Source organism: Eptatretus burgeri, chromosome 8 (assembly GCF_056783735.1).
Source record: "Eptatretus burgeri isolate ZD-2024b chromosome 8, Ebu_testis_v1, whole genome shotgun sequence".
Classification (NCBI taxonomy): domain Eukaryota; kingdom Metazoa; phylum Chordata; class Myxini; order Myxiniformes; family Myxinidae; genus Eptatretus; species Eptatretus burgeri.
Window position 1 is genome coordinate 7,537,779 of NC_140968.1, and position 16,809 is coordinate 7,554,587.

A 16,809-nucleotide genomic window follows, 5' to 3' on the forward strand; every position below is an offset into this window, starting at 1 on the left:
ACACACAACATGTTTATTTAAATAAAAAATTATCCACCCATCCACACAAGCTCCACTCATCCACCCATCCCCCCATCTCTCCACCCATCCATTTATCCACACAAACCTCATCCACATAAGCCTCATCCACATTCACCCCTCCCACACAAGCTCCACCCACATAAACCCCTGCCCACATAAACCCTGCCCACATAAACCCCTCCCACATAAGCCCTGCCTACACAAGCTCCACACAAAAACTCCACACACATAAACCCTGTCCACATAAACCCCTCCTACACAAGCTCCACCCACATAAACCCCGCCCACACAAGCCCCACCCACACAAGCCCCACCCACACAAGCCCCACCCACACAAGCCCCACCCACACACACAAGCCCCTCCCACACACACCCCACCCACACACACACACCCCACCCACACACACCCCACCCACACAAGCCCCCACCAAAGCCCCGCCCACACAAGCCCCGCCCACACAAGCCCCACCCCCTCATCCCCCCTGTGCGCCCCCACCTTTGACCCACCACCTCCCTCATCCCACCCCCACCCTTCCCCACACACACACATGGGGAGGGGAGGGATGGGATGAGGGGGTGATGGGTCATTGGGGGAGCGCACCTCCCCCCCTCCCCCCCCCAACCCCTCCCTCTCGTTCATGTCTTGATTCTTTTTTTGTAAGTCAGAATCAAGTAATTGTAAACAAAACAAATATAATTTATTAATATTGAAAATATTAAATATTCATTTGCGAGAATGTATAATCTTTCCCAGCAATCTTCGTCAGATGTCTTGTGATTTCGAAACTCAGGCACCATATTCTGTTTTGAAACAAAAAGTGGATAATAATTAGGTTTTATAAAGATAATTACATGGTAATATGAGTAAGCCTCGTTGACCACTGAATTAACACACCAGGAGCCTGTCATCCTTTCAAGGTCAATAAAATGAATTCTAGTGTACTGACAAAACCACGTCCAAACTAATGATGCAACCAACATAAGGCGACATTCTAAAGAGAGAGTGATATTAATAATAATTCAGAAATATTTACCTCCAGAAAATCGTGTTGTACGAGTGATATTAATAATAATTCAGAAATATTTACCTCCAGAAAATCATGTGTTGTACAAGATTGCTTCAACAGCTGATGTTGTGCGATAGTGCTGAAAAAAAAAATAATAAGTCAAGGGTATAGATGAAGAGACAGACAGAGAGAGATACAAACAGACAGGGAAAGCAACACACACACACACACACACACACACACACACACACACACACACACACACACACACACACACACACACACACACACACACACACACACACACACACACACACACACACACACACACACACACACACACACGTGCCTCACCATTGGTTTAATTCATTCGAGATCAGAGACCAGTCATTATAAATCATTGACCTCTTCAATAAGAGCAGAGAGAGGTAGGTAGAAAGACAGACAGAGAGAGAGACACACACACACACACACACGTGTCTCACCATTGGTTTAATTCCTTCGAGATGAGAGGACGTGATAAGACTTCGTGCCACTCATTGTAAATGTCTTTCAATTCTCTTCTAAAATCATTGATCTCTTCAATAAGAGTATTAATTTCATGAACCACGTCGTGATATGTAAACTCAATTTCTTCCAATGCCCTGTCAGGGAAAAAATATATATATATCAGAATTATCATGATTTAATTAATAATCATTTGCTTCATCGTTCAAAGAGAAAACCATACACAAACTTACCAACTCTGTAGTGGGCTGTTGTCTTCATCGGAAGAAAGATCGTCCATGCCTCAGTTGTAAAAATGAAAATCCCGTCTGGCAGAAACTTTGTCTGGCGAATCACTTATAAAGCAACGATGAGGAGATTGCTTAATCATTGGGTGTGGGCACAGGAAATGACAAGCTTCTCTTAATGATCTCATCTGGCCACCGCCCGAGTTGCAAATCATTTTTGTACATAAACCACGCCATAAAAAAAGTTTTCAGTTCGTGTTCTGAGATAAAATATAAACATGAGACCTTGTCTCACAGAATAGTTCCTATTTTTTCACAGCATGACAGTTCAAAACCACTTCCTCATTCACACAGCACGGCCGTGTCAAAAAAACACTTCCTCATTTTCACGGCATGAACTGAAAACATTTGAAACAAAACTTTTTTTATGGCGTGGTTTATGTACAAAAATGATTTGCAACTCGGGCGGTGGCCAGATGAGATCATTAAGAGAAGTTTATCATTTCGTTATGGCACAAAAGGGGTATCTTAAAAAATATAAAGATTCAAATGTTTTGTTTTTCAATATTTTAGATGGGGATTATTGTGCAAAGAAAATTAAACTATTGAAGGAATTTGAGAATGAACAAATGTTTATAGGTTCAATGAGTGAGCTAAACAATATGCATTGGTTATTTGATAAAGAGTGCCCCGAGGCTTAGACGTTTCAGATATTTCTTTAGAATCACCTTTAACAAATCTTTATCTTGTTGTATGGGTTATTTGATAAAGAGTGTCCCGGGGCTTAGACGTTTCAGATATTTCTTTAGAATCACCTTTAACAAATCTTTATCTTGTTGTATGGGTTATTTGAATAGAGAGTGCCTCGAGGCTTCGACGTTTCAGATATTTCTTTAGAATCACCTTTAACAAATCTTTATCTTGTTGTATGGGCTATTTGAATAGAGAGCCCCTAGGTTAAAAGGGGAAATAAAAAAATGACCGTTTTTACAGCCATTTTTCCCTGCTGTGCAGGGGTTTTGCTTTTTCTTGAGGCAATGTTTTATGGCCGGATGCCCTTCCTGACGCCAACCCTGGTCGCCTCTTACGACACACAGGGATATGGTACACCTATTCTAACCGGGGCATACACCGGGACCAGTACACTGGCACTCATTTCACCGACCTCGGAAGGATGGCAGGCTGAGTCAACCCCCTGGTGTTAATTCAGCAGCCAACGGGGCTTGAACTCAGGACCCTGGGATCCCAAGCCGCCACCCTAACCACTAAGCCAACACCAGGCTCCAGGTTAAAAGGGGAGACAAATAAATATACCTTGGGCTAAAAAGGGGATTTATTTTTTTAGGGGAAAAAAAAGAAAAATTTCATGGCTGAAAATCCCCCATTCATTTACATGGGGAAAAGTGAGCCAGAACCAGTATTCTTTCCCTACTTACACACATGATATTGTATGATACACAGATTACACACGTGATACACATATGCTGCACACGTGATACACCCATGCTACACACACGCCAAACACACGATACACAAGTGATACACTCGTGATAACATGCTGTTACATGATACACACATGATATTGTATGACACACGTGATACACACATGATATTGTATGATACATACTACACACTTGATGCACACATGATACACACGTGATACACACATGATATTGTATGGTACACATACTACACACACTTGATGCACGCATGATACACACATGATATTGTATGGTACACATACTACACACACATGATGCACGCATGATACACGCATGGTATTGTATGATACACACATGATATTGTATGATACACATGTGACACACATGGTGTTGTACGCTACACATGCTACACACGGGATACACATGATATTGTATGATACACATACGACACACATGATGCACGTGGTACACACATGATACACGCATGATATTGTATGATACACAGATTACACACGTGATACACACATGCGACACATGTAATACATACATGCGACACACGGTAAACGCACGATACATGCATGGTACACACGTGATACACGCATGATACACATGCTATTACATGATATTGTATGATAACATGCTACACACGATACACACGTGATATTGTATGCTATATACATGATACACACATGCTACACGCATGATACACACGTGATGCACACATTCTATTATATGATACACACCACACACACATGATATGATACACACTACACACGATACACATGTGATACACGCATGATATTGTATGATACACATATGATACACACACGTGACACACACGTGATACGCACATGATACACGCATGATATGATACACTACACACACATGATATTTGTCATGAAAACCCTTCAATCCTGGCCAAGAATTGAGGTGAGTCAACTGAGGATTCTCGAATGATACAATTTATTGAAGCAGCACAGCGCATGCATGTGGAGGTGGCACAGGGCCCGCCCCAGCAGTCAGACCCTGTACCACACTGAAAAGTCACACTGCAAAACTCTCATATATAAAATCTATTCCTCAGCAGAGAAAGCAAAGCAAAAGCAAGAAACAAATGGGCAAGTGGGCTTCCTCCCCCCCTCCCTGCAACCTCGGGGAAGTTTGGCAAGCCAACATCTTTCTCACCGTTTGGGCCAATTCAGGCTTCGAGAGAGTGCTGGAACATATTCATAAACAGCAGCAAACCCTTTGTTGTTTTCCAGCCTTAGTAGTTTCACTGCACTGGAATTCATAAACAGCCCACCAGACTGCTCGGACAAGGACATCGGCTGGCTTGCTTGGAATACATTTTAACACATTTTAAAGCAAAGACAAAAGGCTTGGGAACACAATTTGAAGCAGCCAGGACAATGGTTTGAATCCAGACACCTGATTAATGCAATTGCCAAATGTTTAAATGAGTCAGATGTTTAAATATGGACCAAATGTGGCCATCAATTGTCACACCTGACATTCCCCCCCCCCCCCCTTGTCCACATTTGGCCATATTTAAAGCAAATGACACAATTCAAAGACTCTTGAGCAAAGGAAAAACATCACTGACGGCCAATTCGACTTATAGCCTAAAAATTAAATTTATGAAACCCCAAATAATCATATTACCCATTATCACCATACCCTGTTCCTGGAGGAGAAAGATATTCGTTACACAAGTTCAATTTAACAATGGCAGTGAATGCTCATATAACGACCATTTCAAGTGTCCCAGACGAGTGTGTGCGTATCCATTTAAATCGCGCACTCAATGGGAAACACAGTTGAAGCACTCTGTTGAGCTGAAGCGAAGGTAGATCTTGGCAGGCAAGAGCTTGGGCACGACGCTGGGTTGAAGGTGATGAAACAGATCAGAGAGGTGACCCAGAGTTCCAGCCGAGGTTGGGCCGTTGTAGCAGCTGTTTTTGCAACAGGTTTGATTCACCAAGCCAGCTGTGCACGTTCGATGCAGTCACGACGGCTGCACGAGCCCCCACCCGCACCATTGAACACATGTTGCAGAGGACTCGACGTGTGGACCTTCAGGGCCTTCTTTGTGCATTGAAGCAGCCAAGGCAAGGTCACGATGTATTTGCAGAGCAGCAATTCCACGGTTATTCCTCCACGCTTGCCTGGCCGGCCTGGCATCACAAAACGGCGACGCTCGGTCTTGCCCAACCTTCTCCTCAGTGGGGTTTTTTTCTTTTTTCCCACATTGCTCATCTTATCTCCTCAGGAAGGGGGTAGTTTCATGATCACGTGTTGAAGGCCCAATCACCCCAATCTGGGTTCTCCCCATCGTCCAATCTTTCAGTTGAAGTTCTTCCAAAGCTCCACGAGACAAAATCGTACATTGCATCGTTCAACTGCTCAACACTCCGAAACAAACAAAGCATCAATGAAACACCAATCAATAAACGTCATGGGCCCATGTATTTCAATTCGACGAACGAAGGTTCTTATAGAAGCATTTAACTTGCATTATATGTTTTTCGCACCTAAACGACATACTAAAAGATTCAGAAATCTCAGTTGTTCGTACACTCAAAACATTAATCTCATTTGCTCTTTCCATGTAAAAGCAACAGTCTTTATCAGGGTTCCAATTTGCAATTAATAATTATTTTCACCAAAATGCCTGGTGTTGGCGCAGTGGTTAGGGCAGTGGCTTGGGATCCAAAAGGTCTTAAGTTCAAGCCCCGTTGGGCCACTGAATTAATACAGCAGGGGGTTGACTCAGCCTGTCATTCTTCCGAGGTCGGCGAAATTAGTACCAGTATACTGGGCCAGTGTATACCCCGGTTAAAATAGGTGTACCATATCCCTGTGTCGTAAGAGGTGACCAGGGTTGCGTCAGGAAGGGCATCCGGCGTAAAACATGTGCCAAATCACTATGCGGATCATACGGATGATCCGCTGTGGCGACCCCTAACGGGAGCAGCCAAAAGAAGAAGAATTATTTTCACCAAAAATATTCCATTATGTTTACAAAATATGAAAGTTAGCTACTTCTTTCAAGTACCGAATCCAAAGCGATTCAATTTTGCACAGTTACCATTTTAACATTTGCAATCATTATCTGCTAAACAATCCACAGTTTCATTCACAAGCAGTTCCAGAGCAACTGCCATTATTTATTTATTTTCCCAGCTGACTTGGCACTTCTGTGCTGATGAAAGATGGTCAAGTCAGTGTTAGAAATACCTCAACTTACTTAAGTAAACGTACAAGAAGTACTACTTCATAAAAATCATGCACTTGTCCAATTAATCAGAAGACAGATAACACAGGTAATATTTAAATTGGCTTGTTGCATCATTGCACTCTTTTCAATAATATAATTTTTTTATTCTGATCGATTTAACATTTATTTCATGGTCATGTCTTCTGTACTCCGCATAATTCTCGTTTATCCTTTTGTTTGTCTTTCCACAAATTGTAGAGGCATTTTATTTAAATTACAGTCAGGTCAGTACCAGCTCCTAATCAGTGAGAGCAATACAGTTACAATACATGGTACAATTCCTAATTCCATTTAATGGATTTCATGATTGCTGTTGGTCTCACCATTCTTTCAGTCATTCTGCATTATGGTTATGTAAATACCATGCTGTTTTCCCTCATAACTTGATTTATAATATGTAGTGTTGACCAATCTGTCGATCAATTTAATAACAGAGACCCTTTTTCAATATTATGTAAATACCTTAACTTAAGATATTATCATCTTGATTCAATTCTCAGTAACTTTTCCCTATCCTCAATTAACAGATTAACAAGGTCCATGGGCAAAAGGATTCTCAATTTGTAATCTCAAAACAAAAGTTTATCAATTACAACAAAAAAGAAACATGATGGTTCGTTCCCAATGAGTTCTTTTCCCCCAATTTTTTCTATTTTTATGAGCTTCGTCTGAAAGTAACTAACACAGGTACCATACATGACCTCCATTTTTTATGTATTTGACAACCAATCTGGTAAAAGGTGTGTGAAAATCACTTTTCTGATTAATATCACATGCAAACATCATCATGAGTATCACTTGTTGGTCCCATTGACCCTAAGATTATCCCCATCACTACCAATACAGGTCAAAACACACTGGTGTACCGTGTCTAGGTGTGCGCAAAACATTGTGCAGAACACACCTGTGTGCTCGGTTATCATCATAATTCACAAAATAGATTCCCAAATAATTCAAAGCAAAGTTGTTCACAGGAGTAATTAACCAACCGAGTAATTCACAGGTTCACATTAATTCACAGGAGTAATTAAACATGAGCAGCATGGCTATCATTAATTATCATCACAGAGTGATTCTTTTGGAAGTCTTTCACAGCCTCTCAGCAGTGCAAACCCCCCATGATGAGAGTTCCACTCCGTTGTTGTCGGCGTGGCTTCAATCGAGTTGCCGAGCTGCAGATCACACTTTGGCTGCAGAGCGTCCATTTTGGAAACAAGAACTTTGATAACATTGTTACAAAATTTCTCCAAACAGTTTAAACAATACCAAAATGCTAACGTTGTTTAATTAACTTGATGAGCCTCCATTTCTCTCATGGTAAATGGAAGTGAAATATCTCAGAAAAATAATGTTTATCCAATCTCTTTCATCACTCCAGAACTCGATCAACATTTTAAATCTCTGACATTGTCCATCTTGTTCATTTCTCTCTCACCAAAACAGCACACGTGCTGCAATATAACCAGCACACTTACATGAACCATCTATCACTTCCTCTGACCTTTTAAATACAAGTCCAGTTTCTTTTAAAATTAAAACAAATGATTCACAATGCCAGTGAGAGTTCACCTCCCAAGTGGACTTCACTTTCCAAATATATCCCACATTCACAACTGTTATTTCACAATTTATCCAAAATCCCTATGGCTTTAAAATAAAACTTCAACACTTGCTTCCCCAAATGGACCCCACCCCAAACAAACTCAATTTGAGAGGGTTGGTCCGTACAGTGTAGCTCGCGACCCTTGGGCCACAAACACCAAGCAACAGGAAGTTCTCTCCACATCCGGTGGGAAAAAAACACTATCACAGGCAAGAACCACAGCTCGGCATCACACCACCATGGCTCACACAGAACGCATAATTTTTCCCAACACACATTGCTATCAAACACACGATACATTTCCCTCATAAAAAGCATATTTCGGATTCGTTTCATTTTAAGTTTGGATGAGAATTTGCAATATGACGAGGGGAAAGGAAGGATTACCAAACAATTTACCGTTAAATGCAGATTAACGCAATGAAAAGGTCAGATTTAATTGCACTCTCAAGCTTGAAAGGGCACCCAGTCGATGCGCGATTACGTCAACACACACACCCACGAGCATTGCGTCTCATCGTCTCGCCCGTGATCATGTGCGATCACGTGACAAATATTTTTTACAAGATCTTAAAACGTTCATTTTTCATCGGAATATTTTTTACAGAAACCTATAAAGCACGTCCACAAACCTTCTAAAATGTTAAAAATTAATCTCCCAGACCATAACAATACGCAGTTCCTCGATGGGACAATTCTCAGGCTTTTGTCGTGCCTGCTAAAACCCGCGGCGTCACGTGACCCGCAAAAACACCATAAAATATCCGTTTTTTTCGACAGATTTTCGACAATCAAGTATTAAGCATGCTTAGCGACCACCAAAAGTGAAAACAGAATTTAAATTGACTTTAAAACGAACCCGTAACGTCGATCGAAGAAAAAATCTCAAATCCCCACAGTAATTCACACAATTATTTAATATTATTTTATCAGTCGTAACACCATGATTTTCAACCATCCACAACCAATCTTTACATCAAGTCAAGCTTACACGGACTCCTTTCCTGACCACCACGCGTGATTCTAATTCCCTATCGAGTTCACACACACACACACACACACACACACACACACACACACACACACACACACACACACACACACACACACACACACACACACACACACACACACACACACACACACACACACACACACACACACCTCTCAATCCAGTAAAACTAACACAATGACATTCGCCCTGCACTGTAAATTAGCAGCACGTGCAGTCAGTCATCATCGTTTTTCCTCTGGATTTGGTGTGCGCATTTCACCTCCTCCAAAGTCTTCACAATTTATGATGACGGCTAATCATTATCTCCATACAAACATACAAGTTGTTCCACACATACAAGTTCCAGGTTGGAACACTCAACTTGCGTCTAACACAAAACTCAACCTTTCCAATCACATTGTATTCACAAATACGTCCAAAAGAGGTAACTCTACAAACATTCATAACACATCTATTTCCCACTTAGCCATTTTCCTGGCTCGTTAACCTTGTGTTTTCCATTGGTTCAAGATTCCCTCTGAACGTTGCAACTCCGTTAACCAAGCAGCTAATGCTCTCCAGGGTTTTTCATTCTGTCTCGGGCCTCCTGCTTTGCCCTCCGTCAACACAGTACTCACTGTATCCATTCCGTGTTTTTCCCCACGGTTTTCAATGGTGTTCCTTTTGGTAACTCTGTGTTCTTTGAAGAGTTATTCCCCCATAGCATGTTCTTAACTTGCCACTAGCCTTATAGCCTTGAAACGTTTCTCCTTTTATCGGACCGAAATCCCCCTTTCTTGCCTACCGCCTGATAGCTCTCTTTTCTCCTTTTATCATGTAGGATCAGAACCCTGCTCTACTCAATCGCCTTGAAGTTTTTCTTTCCTCTGAGGGACTCTAACCCTCCCAACTCGTATCCCAGGACTCTCACCTGCGATCACAGGAATCTAACCTGCGCTTACAGGCCTCTAAGCTGCGCTCCTTATTTCCCTCAGATGTTCCTTGTCCTCTGACCCAAACCAGTCGCAAACACAGCCTAATAGCCCCTGGGCTCTTGAAACAACCGCATTCGATGTTTCCTCGCATTCCATCAGTTCGTGACCCAAGCAGACCCCGAAGCTGTGTCCAAAGGAGCTCCCTCCGCTGGGTGTACAGTGTTCACCTAACTAGGGCTATCCTGTTGCAGGTGCCCGACGTGTGTGCACACGTATCTTGGTCTTGTAAGCACCGAACACCAAGTGAAGCCCCTCTGGTTCACAGCGTCAGAATTCGTATGGTCCCATCTGGGGTATAAAATGTCATGAAGACCCTTCAATCCTGGCCAAGAATTGAGGTGAGTCAACTGAGGATTCGTGAATGATACGATTTATTGAAACAGCACAGCGCATGCATGCGGAGGTGGCATAGGGACCGACCACAGCAGTCAGACCCTGTACCACACTGAAAAGTCACACTACAAAACTCTCATCTATAAAATCTATTCCCAGGCAGAGAAAGCAAAGCAAAAGCAAGAAACAAATGCGCAAGTGGGCTTTCCCCCCCCTCCCTACACCCGAGGAGAAGTTTGGCAAGCCAACATCTTTCTCACGGTTTGGGCTGGTTCAGGCTTCAAGAGAGTGCTGGCACGTATTCATAAACAGCAGCAAACCCTTTGTAGTTTTCCAGCCTTTGTAGTTTCACTGCACTGGAATTCATAAACAGTCGACCAGACTGCTCGGACAAGGACATCGGCTGGCTTGCTTGTAATACATTTTAACACATTTTAAAGCAAAGACAAAAGGCTTGGGAACACAATTTGAAGCAGCCAGGACAATGGTTTGAATCCAGACACCTGATTAATGCAATTGCCAAATGTTTAAATGAGTCAAATGTTTAAATATGGACCATATGTGGCCAATCAGTAGTCGCACCTGACATTCATACCTGACAATATTGTATGATACACACATGATATTGTATGATACACACATATTGCATGATGATAGTAGTATATGATAGTAGTATATGATAGTACATGATAATACATGATTGTATATGATATATGATATGATGTATACATGATAATGCCCCAATTAGAATAGGTGTACCATATCCCTGTGTCGTAAGAGGCGACCAGGGTTGCGTCAGGAAGGGCATCCGGTGTAAAACCTATGCCAAATCATTATGCGGATCATAAAACGGATTTCCATACCGGATCGGTCGAGGCCCGGGTTGCCAATGACCGCCATCGGTACTGTTGGTCAGCAGGGTACCAGTGGAAATTGTGTTACTGCTGAGCAAAGGAGGAGAAGGAGATGGGGAAGGCATGTCCAGAGGCAGTGGGAGAGGAGGAAGGGGAGAAGTCTGGAGGTGAGAGTTGGAACTTTTAATGTTGGGACTATGACTGGCAAAGGGCATGAGTTGACTGATATGATGGAGAGAAGAAAGGTAGACGTACTGTGTGTACAAGAGACCAAGTGGATGGGGAGTAAGGCTCGGAGCATTGGAGGTGGTTTTAAACTGTTCTACCATGTTGTGGAAGGGAGGAGAAATGGTGTCGGGGTAATCCTGAAGGAGGATTATGTCAAGAGGGTATTGGAGGTGAGGAGAGTGTCGGACCGAGTGATTCGTATGAAGTTGGAAGTTGACGGGGTGATGATGAATGTCATCAGTGCATATGCCCTGCAAGTGGGGTGTGAGATGGAGTATAAAGAAGATTTCCGGAGTGAGTTAGATGAAGTGGTGGAGAGTGTATCCAAGGATAAAAGAGTGGTGATTGGAGCAGATTTCAATGGGCATGTTGGGGAAGGGAATAGAGTTGGGGAAGAGAACGGAATACTTCCGGTTCCGGTTTTGAGCGGCAAGAGGTCTCCTTCGGGGCTCCCTGCTGACATTCTCAAAGTTAAGTTCCGGTTGTTATTTGTCCCGTTTTAACTGTTTAATTTTCTCACCTACATGTTAATGTGTGTTCCTAGTTCGGTTTTGTTTCAAAAATCGTGCTATTTTGTGAGTATTTATTGTCGACGTTCTCACCTGGTGTTTGAGGCCTAGTCCTAGGCTTGAGGCCTACCGGTTCCACTTGGTGTTCGATCGTTTTTTTTTTTTGTTTGTTTGTTTTTTCTCCCCATTACCTTCAATTTCTATCCTCCGCATTAACTTCAATTTTCATCCTCCCCACTTTCCAAATATCCCCCATTCTCCCAACTAATCTCTTTCTTATCTCAAAAAAAAAAAAAAAAAAAAAAAAAAAAAAAAAAAAAAACCAACAACAACAACAACAACAACAACCTTCTCCCGATTCTGCTACTTCTTCCTCTTAACTTCCTCCTCGTCTTCCTCGATTTCTTTTTTTTTTTTTTTTTACACTTCCATGACCTAATCTGTTGAACTCTCTCATACATTAATATTAACAACAAAAACGATCTTATAATGCTTCATCTTCCTCTCTCACACATGTGGTACTCTTTACTGTTTCACAATGCACTACTCTTCTGCTATTTTAACAGACTGCTCTCATTTCGACCTCTCCTTCATTCCTTGCCTAAAAAATCCAACTATTACAGCGCTTCTTCTCTCCATGCTCTGAATTCGCCTTCATTGCATCCATCAAGAATTGTGTTAAATCGTATCTCTGACCTAAAACTTTTAAAAACCACAGTTTGCCATGGATGCTCGCTTTCCATCAACCATTCTTTTTTCCAACTTCAGTGCCAACTCACCCCCCTCACCCCTCACTCTCACTCTCAAAGCAACCATCCCACTCTTCTCCCTCCAAGCCTCCCTCTCACCTCTTTCAAAAATTCCCCCTCACCTTTCTCCCACCTTTCATCCCCCTCACTCTTCCTTCTCTAAGTTGCCCCCCTCTCATCCACCAACCTGCCTCCCTCCACTGCCCTCTCACCTCCATCTCTTCACTCCACCTCCTCAAATCCTCAACTGCCATCTTCCTTGTCTCTTGTCCCCCCTCTCTCACAGCACCACAGAGCCTTTTCTCCTCCTCATTCGGCCCCCTCCCCTCGCTATTCTGCAATACCCCACACTCCTTCAGCAACCCTCCTTACCTCCCCCTCGTCCCTCGTCCGACCCTCCCCGCCCCCTCCACCTCCTGCACCAAAAGCCTCCTCCCCTACCTCTTCATTAAAAGTGTGGACCTCAAATATCCGGGGCCTTCGCTCAAACCTTTCAGATCTTTCCATGCAGGTTGCCACTGACAAACCAGACATTATCTGCCTAACAGAAACTTTCCTCTCCCAAGACGTGTCTGACTCCCAAGTATCTCTCCCTGGTTACTCCCTCTTACGGTATGACAGACCTGAGCCTCGTCCTGGTGGAGGTGTTGCTCTCTTCATCAAAGACTCTATTCCTCACTCTCCCTGCACTGCTCTCACTCCCCCACACCCCCAGGAATACCTCTGGCTTCGGCTTCCCCTCCACTCCCACCTCATGTTTATATGTGTACTGTACCGTCCACCGAACTGTGATGACTCCATCTACACCTCACTCTCCGAAAACATGGACCATCTTCTATCTTCTCATCCAAACTTTCTCTTCCTCTTATGTGGCGACTTCAATTGTCATCACGCCAGTTGGCGAGGTGTGGGTACCTCTCTCACCTGCCATGGGACATCAGCAAAAGCTTTCTGTGACTCATTGGGACTGACTCAATCGGTCAACTTCCCGACCCGGATCTCAACCAATGGTACTCCATCTCTTCTGGATCTGATTTTGACAAATTTCCCTGACAATATCTGCTGCTCTTCCTTCGCTCCAATTGGTTCTTCTGACCACGTCCTTATTAAAGTGGACATCTCTCTGGCTGTTATCAGAGAACCACCTCACCGCCGTCGAGTCTGGCATTTCACTCAAGCCGACTGGCAGGGTCTCCGAGCAGCCATCAAACTTACAGACTGGTCTCCTATCACTACTTTCTCAAACATCAACTCATCCTGGGAATTCTTTCAAAGAAACTTGCTCTCCCTCATGCACAGATTTATCCCCTCTCGTGTTCAGTTGTCTTACCCTTCCTCCCGCCCTTGGTTTACTGAAGCTTGTGGCGAGGCAGTTGTCCTGAAACAACTTGCCTTTGCCTCATGGAAAGCAAACCCAACTGAGGGCAATCTCAGTTCTTTCCACAAAGCTCGGAACAAGTGTGTAGCTACCCTCAGGAGAGCCAGAAAACAACATCTTTCTCATCTCAAGTCTGAACTCTCAAACCTCTCTCCCTCCTCAAAATCCTGGTGGCGTTTAATCAAATCTGTTTCTGGTGTATGTTCCCCCTCCATCCCCTCCCATACCTCAAATGGCCGCACTGCTGATTCCACACGTGATAAAGCTGAATGTCTAAACTCGGTGTTTGCAGCTAAATCTTGTGTCCCAAACCCATCACTATCTCTACCCACTTTACCCAGTCGCACCCAACTGTCCCTGGACTCTGTATCCTTTTCTCCTGACAAGGTGGAGAGCTTGCTTTCAAACCTCGAGTCAGATTCTGCAACCGGTCCAGACGGCATCAGCCCACGTGTCCTCAAAGCCTGCTCTTCTGCTCTTGCTCACCCTCTCTCTGTTCTATTCACCCTCTCATTTTCCCAAGGTCATCTGCCATCTGCTTGGAAATCTGCTAACATCACTGCCCTGCATAAAAAGGTGCAAAAACAGATCCCTGTAACTATAGACCAATCAGCCTTCTCCCAATCATCAGCAAGGTTATGGAATCCATCATCGCTTCAGACATGAAATCCTTCCTCTTCTCCAATGGCTTGATTTCCAATCATCAATTTGGTTTCAGACCAGGTCACTCTACCCTAGATATGCTGCTACTGCTCTCCCATCAATGGATGGAGGTCCTCAATGCCAGACAGGAAATCCGAGCCGTATCCCTGGACATATCACGTGCTTTTGACACAGTCTGGCACCCTGCCCTACTCACCAAACTCTCTGCCCATGGTATTCAAGGCCATCTCCACTCATGGCTCGCAGACTTCCTCTCCTGTCGCAGTCAACGTGTGGCCCTAAATGGAGTTCTTTCATCCCCTCTTCCTGTGCAGGCTGGAGTTCCTCAAGGTAGCGTTCTGGGCCCTGTTCTTTTTCTGGTTTTCATCAATGATCTCTCGGACTCTCTGGAAAATCCTCTATTTCTCTTTGCCGATGACTCAACCCTCTGCCGTACCATCTGTCATCCCTCAGACCGGCAAGCAGCAGCTTCTTCGCTCACTGCAGATCTGGATAAAATCACAAACTGGTCCAACACGTGGAACATGTCTTTCAATCCAGACAAATCTCACACTCTCACTATGTCTCTTCGAAAGGACCGTTTACAAAACCCCCCATCCACTTTCTCAACAATCCTCTGGAAGAAGTCTTTTCTTTCAAGCTTCTGGGTCTCACTATCTGCCATGACCTTTCCTGGGAAAGTCACATTTCCAACCTTGCCTCAAAAGCCAGTCGCCGACTGGGAACCCTCCGTCGTGCAAAGTCCTTCCTCGGCCCTCTTGAGCTCCTGACCACTTACAAAGCTTTTGTCCGTAGCCTGATGGAGTACTGCTCTCCCCTCTGGGCTGGTGCTCCTGCCTCCCACCTTTCTCGACTTCACGCTGTCGAAACCAGGGCTTTTAAGATCATTGGCATCTCCCGCAATGAAGCTGAGTCTTTGGGCCTCTCACTCAATCACCGCAGGTTGGTCGGTGGTCTTTCTGTCTTCTACCGACTCCTCTCCAGCCTTGCCCCCCTGCTCTCTCTGCGATTTGTCCCAACCACATTTCCACAGGGCGCTCAAGGTCCGCCAGCAACTCCCTTCTTGTAAAACTACCAAAATGACGAATCAGTGCTCATCTTCAGTCTTTCATTCCTCTTTTATCCCGCCTTTGGTATAAACTTCCTCACTCTATTCTTTCCCATTCTTCCCTTCAGGCTTTCAAAACAGCTGTTCACCACCACCTCTTATCTTCCCCCATCCAAATCCTCGATCTTTTCTACCCCCGATAATCCACCCAAGCCCACTTCCTTCAATTCTCCTGCTTTCCTTCCTGAAAGTCCCTTTAATGTCCATCTTCCCCTCGCCATGTTCCCCATCCCATCCCCATCCCTCTCCCTTCCACAGTTCACCTGTGTCTGTTCCCCAATGTTTTGTCCCTTCCACTCCCGCCCCTCTTGTCTCATGCCTCCTTGCTGTGAGTTGTGTGTTAGCTCTCATACGAGCCTCGACCAAGGTATACAAAAAAAAAAAAAAAAAAAAAAAAAGAGAGGACGAGGAGGTGATGGGTTGGTACGGTGTCAACGTGAGGAATGTAGAAGGGCAAATAGTGGTAGATTTTGCAAAAAGAATGGAAATGGCAGTGGTAAATACACATTTCAAGAAGAAGGACGAACACAGGGTGGCGTACAAGAGTGGAGGAAAGTGCACACAGTTGGACTACGTCTTAAGCAGGAGATGCAACCTGAAAGAGATTAGAGACTGTAAGGTGGTGGCAGGGGAGAGTGTAGCGAGACAACATCGGATGGTGGTTTGTCGGATGATTTTGGAGGTGAGGTTGAGGAAGAGAATGAGGGCTGAACCAAGGACCAGATGGTGAAAGCTGAAGGAGGAAGACTGTTGCGTGAAATTCAGGGAGGAGGTGAGACAGGTGTTGGATGGTGGTAAAGAGGTGTGGGATGATTGGGAAACTACTGCAGAAGTGGTGAGGGAGATAGGTAGGAAGGTACTTGGTGTGACATCTGGACAGAGGAAGAAAGATTAGGATACTTGGTGGTGGAACG

The 16,809-nt window shown here is 44.0% G+C and overlaps 1 long non-coding RNA gene across 1 annotated transcript; it reads right to left on the minus strand.

Annotated features, from left to right (window-relative positions):
- Window positions 1-658: 658 nt before the first annotated feature.
- On the minus strand, window positions 659-3,404 carry LOC147021020 (uncharacterized). Its single transcript, XR_015061316.1, has 3 exons — window positions 1,514-3,404; window positions 1,110-1,167; window positions 659-822 (listed from the first exon to the last, which is right to left on the minus strand). It is a non-coding gene; the product is annotated as an uncharacterized LOC147021020 (long non-coding RNA).
- Between the last annotated feature and the right edge of the window lie 13,405 nt (window positions 3,405-16,809).